General features: G+C 40.1%; 1 long non-coding RNA gene across 1 annotated transcript; it reads left to right on the forward strand.

Annotated features, from left to right (window-relative positions):
- The first annotated feature begins 2,135 nt into the window (after nt 1-2,135).
- Nucleotides 2,136-4,316, forward strand: LOC115429196 (uncharacterized). Its single transcript, XR_003936742.1, has 3 exons — nt 2,136-2,147; nt 3,462-3,465; nt 4,128-4,316. It is a non-coding gene; the product is annotated as an uncharacterized LOC115429196 (long non-coding RNA).
- The last annotated feature ends 1,508 nt before the right edge of the window (nt 4,317-5,824 follow it).

A 5,824-nucleotide genomic window follows, 5' to 3' on the forward strand; every position in this document is an offset into this window, starting at 1 on the left:
GCCTATTTTGGTGCCATACAAAGACTAACAGCTGCATGTGTTGGATTGAATGTTCTGTGACAGTTTCTCACCAGGGGTTGCAAAGTCAGCAATAACTGGTTCCTATTTTCAATAAAAAAATGTTGTGTTGGAACAGGTGGAACTAAGTAGACTAATGTTCCTTTCTTGGACATTTCCCAGACACATTTAATCACAATACAGTGGACAAGTTTATGGCAACATATCTTAAGACCTACCATATCAAATGCAATGCCTTTTTTAGGTGTTAAATGCAGATTTGTAAATTCAAAAATTTTAAGACTTTTTAAGACCCCTGAAGGAACCCTGAGTTTAATAGACAAGACAAAAATAGGCCCTTTTCCACCGCAGGAAGTTTTGCAGGAACTTTGAGCATTACCCTGAACTTTCAAAAACCCCGGTGCAAACACTGGAAATTACCCGGGTAAATAACTTTCCCCCAGCCCCGAACCTTCCCTGAAGAAGTTCCTGGTAGGGAGGTAGTACTTTTCAGATTACCAGGAACTCTTAGGGGCGGGGCTGTGTGCTGGAGAAGTGGTGGACTACAGTCACAGCGTTTCCGCATTCCGTTCACCCGCGCAATTTAATTAATTCATTTAATTTTCACAAGCTTTATATTTTCATAATTCGAAAAATGGACCAAAAGAGAAGCTATGACAAGTGGACGGATGACGAGGTCCAGGCTCTTTTGAGCGTTTTTGCGGAGGAGGAAATTCAGACGGACTTTAAATCGCCGACACAAAACAAGCGAGGTTCGAGTAAAAGCTGTCGGAGCCAAATACATGTCCAGCCTAAAGAAATACGAGAAAAGCCAAATAAACGTATTTGAGGATTAAAAGAAACTAAAGGACCACAATGGTCGCAGTGGATCCGACTGTCAAACAAACCAATGGTATGTATATCACAGAAATATTCACTGTTCCGTTGGTTCCATGCTGTAACAGTAGTCAGCGGCGCATCAGCTGTTTAGTCAAAAGTCAGGTTAACCTAATGCTAATGCTAACTGGTCAACAGTCTAACGCTAAAACTAAATCAGAGAACTGGATGTATTAGTGTTGTCGCTGTGAGCGGAACATTGATTTATTCTTTTTGTTTGTGATTTCCACCTGAAATGGACCGGATGGACTCTGAACCCGCGGCTCGTTTGTGCGCTCGTCCATCATCTCCTGCTGTTTACAGCGGTTCAGGTCAGACATTTGACATGTCACATCACAGTAGTAGGAATCTGTCATCATGTGTTCTGTTATTCATTTATGCATTTTTATTACTTTCCATGTAGGAAAGCGAAACAAGGACCGGGACCATGGAGTTCCAGACTGGCTGTCCTGGACCAGCTGGTCCAGAAGCCTGAAACTTCCACAGATGTTTATTTCCCTTTTAATCTCAAGGCACCTTGTTTTTTTTTTTTGTTTGTTTGTTTTTCTTGCACCTTTTGTTTTGTTTCAATTTTTAATAAAAAAAAAAAAAAATCTAACCTAATACTGTCTGTTCATGTACAAGGCATCAAAATATAAGTAGAGTACAAGTACTTTTATAAGTAATATGCAGTCGAATTAAATGTAGTCATCTGAGTAAATCTGTCTGACTTTAGGGTTGAACCTGGACTATATCTGTACAACAACAGAAATGAAAAAGAACCATCCATCACACTTAAAGTTAGACCTGATTTAGTTTAAGGAATGAGAAGTTGAAAATACATGTTCTATCATTTTAAATAGAAATTAACAATATGTAATAATGGTTAACTTCATTTAAAATGTATTCCAGATGAATTAAGTGATTCAACAACCAGTAAAATGTTAAACCCAAACCGTCCACTTAAAGTACTGTGTCATTTTATTGAACTAGAGCTTAGTTTGTGAATGTACATGAACTGTACTGCAGTTTCTTTTACTGCTCCCTTGTACGTCATCAACCTGATTTGAATAAATTACCCTGAACTTTGGGTGCAATGGAAACACAATTACCAGGAACTCTTTTACCCCAAATAAGTTCCATGTAATGAAATTCCTGGTAATAAAGTTCCTGGGCTTTTGGTGGAAAAAGGCCTCATGATAGAAATACTGAAGGACTATGTGAAACATTAGTGAAAAAAACTACTAGATTATTGGGAGAATGAAGAGTTGTGTGTAACATGAATCAAATACAGTTTATGCCATGTGTGATTTTTTACCTGGACAGTGGACATATAGTCAGAGGGACAGAAAACACTGGATAAGACAGTTGGAGACACACTTCAGATGAGACTACAGGTGTCATCGAATCCATTACTATTAGTATTTAAGTCTTGCAACTGTTGCAAACTCACAATAGTTTAATAGTTTTCATGTGCCCTCAAATGCTTTGTACTTTCATGTAATTTTTTTTTTGTCATGGCCCCTTTGTGAAAAAGCCTTTAGATGCAAGACACCATGGTATTTGTCCTGTTTCCTGCTGTTTATTTTTGTGCTTTCTCTCTATGATTTACTCATTTTAATCATTTCCCTGACCTCTTTTATGCTTACATCTAGCAAAACCATAAGCATGGTATTGTCTAGACCTCTTTCAGACTAGCCTGTAAGTCAAATAATGATGCTCTATACAAACCCAATGTGTTGAAATGTGCCCTGGCCAAGCATCAGCATGTGACGAGTTGGGAGTTTGAATCTTATTATAGGTTTTCATAACTGCTGTCCTCCAGATCGCATACTTCTGGGGACAGGACAAGGCTTTGAGGGCTAATTTTGAATCGTTCACATTTGTACATTTAAGCTAAAGTGCATGTGAGTGTGCGTCACATCCCATTCTTAGCAGCCCTTCAATCAACATGTGATTTACAAGCTTGGGTTTCTGTTACCGCATTTTACTGCCTACAGGCCTGTGAGCAGGGGCTTTTATTTGGCAGGGGCTTAAATTGTAAGAGCTGGTTTTTTATTTGGCAGTGGTTTCTAACTGCAATGGTTTTCCTCAGTTTTCCTGACCGCAAAGCTGAATGAAAAGAGAGATGGGGTGGGATAGAGGAGGGTTGGCCGGGGGGGGGGGGTGCAAGTAAATGGCAGCAGAAGGAGGAGGTAGAGAACAGGAGGAAGAAGACGAATGGCTGTGTTTGTGTTAGAGTGAGAGCAGGAGTGAAGTGTGGACAGAGAGCTTGGAGGTAGTTGGATAGCAGTTTCACAGGCTGTGCATCTGCATTTCTCACATTGATGGGTCTCTAAATCCTCTTGCATCTACCTCCTCCGAAGTTCAGACAGATATAGACCCACAAGTAACAGGACTGGAATATTATTAGGGAGAGTCGAGGTATAACTTGCAGTACAGTGGCAGAAGCTGATAGACGAAAGCTTTATTTGAGTGTTTTATATTAAGATATTTTGCATATTTTTTACTGTGGGATGCCTCTCATGGGTGATGCTACTCACCTCCAACTCCACCCACTGACTTCGATTACTCAGTGCCAGAGGAAGCCTGGTTCAATGCAGTCTGTTCTAAATGGAGGAGGAAAGTAGACTTTGCTTCGTTTATCAACCGGGTTTATTCACAACAGCGCTCAGTATATCAGAGTCCATATCAGAAACAGTATCAGTGTGGGCACGCAGGAATTGAATGTGATTGTGTGACATTAAAAGAACATATGACAAAATACAGTATGTGCACTGAAAAATAGTACATAATAGTAAATAGTAACATGATAACAAAATTCTACCAAGCAGTCAATTTATCACAAAAACACCCATACAGATCAGAAACTTGATTATAAAAGCAAGTCAGCACAGTTTGATTGGTTGATACATAAACATTGTTGCTTTTTATGTTTCTTTGACTGGTCCAGTATGAAAAACCAACATATCAGTGATTATTGGCTCTACCACTGGAGGCATGCAGCCAATGATTACTACCTGTACTTACATTACCATGTGCCAAGTGCCATGAAGTATAACCCAAAACAATATACTGTTGCATTAAGTAATAAAACAAAGTGAAGCATGTGACATTATACAGGGACAAAGATCTAGTCAGAAAGAGGTAGAGTATACCTATGGTCTTTACCAAGAAGACTAGAGTCTGTGTCAGCCTGTGTGTGTGTCAGTCTGTGTAAGCCTTTCTACTCTTGATAAGTATTAAATTACAAGGGGTCCATTTCACAAAGCAGGTTTAGTGAAAACTCTGAGTCTTTTAACCCTGAAATCAGGGAAACTCTGAGTTTTCCGTTTCACAAAGGGAGATAACTCAAACCAGAGACAGAGGGGTAACTCTAGCCTGTTTCACAGACAGAGGTGACTTAAGCTCTCGGTCAGTTACCGTAGTGACAGACCCTATGAACCTAATCCATCAGTAAAGTCCATTAGACACAGTTGGTTGAGACTGTTTTCACTAACATGGCATGTCCTTTTGACAACAATCCTGTGGATGAAGGTGCAGCATTATTGCGTAGAGAATCAAATATTCATAGGAGATGGTCATCAGACCTTGCATAGGTGTTCTAGCATTTTCAGACAATTCTCTTTTTGAGCAGTACCGTTTCATGTCCCAGTCCATCATCTACATACACAACCTAACCCGTCCTTATCTTCAGCATTACCAATTGTAGTCATGCTCTCATGTCCCAGCAGATATTATGTGTTGCGCTGCATTTCTTTGCAAATGGGAGTTTTTTTGTATAATGTCAGAGATGCAGAGCACTTCAGTAAGACAACTGTCTGCAGGACAGCAGAGCAGACACTATATGACAGAATCACTTCAGAAATGAAGTCACCATCATCATCACCACCACCACCACCACAGCAGTCAAATAAAGACAAAATACACATTTCATTTGGTCTTCTTTATTTCCTACAAATACCAGAACTAGTTTAGTTAATATTCCAATAGTTAACATAATTCACATCGTTCTCCTGTGACCATGCACCCACCTCTAACTTGTGCTTCAGTAGTTCAGTTTCTACACCTGCCCTCTTAATCTGCCGGTCCAGGTATCGTAATCCTTGACAGTTTTTTGGATTTTTTTCAGCCAGTGAATTTTGTAAATCTCTTTTACTAGTAACTGGGAATACATAAGGAGGACATTAAATGATACAATTGCACATGAATTCCACAGAATGAACCTGTGATGTTAACTGAACATCCATCTCACTGTGTCAGTCTGTGCAGTGGAAGGGGATGGACCCTCCTACTGCTGCCAAGTGCGCTTCTCCCCCATGGGATTGCACCTAAATGAAATAAATTAATAGGCTACCATTCAAGCAGGTTTTCCGTGTAATATTATTGTGATTCAAAGGACTGCATTTAAACTAACGCATTGACCCAGTGTTCTCCCACACCGTCTCCCTCTCTTGCAGCTGCAGCGGTGTTGCACTTCTTTCTAAAAACATGTTCAAACACACCGTATGAACGCATTAAAATGTCCAGTTCTAGCAGGGTGAAAAACGCAGCCCTCTGCTTCCTCATTGCCATGGTGACTTGTCGAATCAGGGGTCCGTTGATGCTGTCTTTCTATAGTTATGGCCCACGCGCTTAACTCCAGGTGAAACTACTCCGAGTTGATCAAACTAACTCAAATCGGCTGTTCTGGAACAGAAAACTCAGAGTTTCCTACCTCAGGGTAGATCAACTCAGAGTTCAAAGTTAGACTCAGAATTTGTAGAACCTGCTATGTGAAACGGACCCCAGGGCCAACATGTTATATGGCGTTTTACCACAAGCACCATCTTTTTTAACCAAGTTGCATTGTGTAAATGCCACATTTCCACTAAGACTGTAACATCAACTTGCTGTAACTTGGCTTTTTTTTTTTTTTTTCTGACTGTGTAAGAGCTGCATATTAGAGGTA

This window comes from Sphaeramia orbicularis, chromosome 12, assembly GCF_902148855.1.
Source record: "Sphaeramia orbicularis chromosome 12, fSphaOr1.1, whole genome shotgun sequence".
NCBI classification, from domain to species: Eukaryota; Metazoa; Chordata; class Actinopteri; order Kurtiformes; family Apogonidae; genus Sphaeramia; species Sphaeramia orbicularis.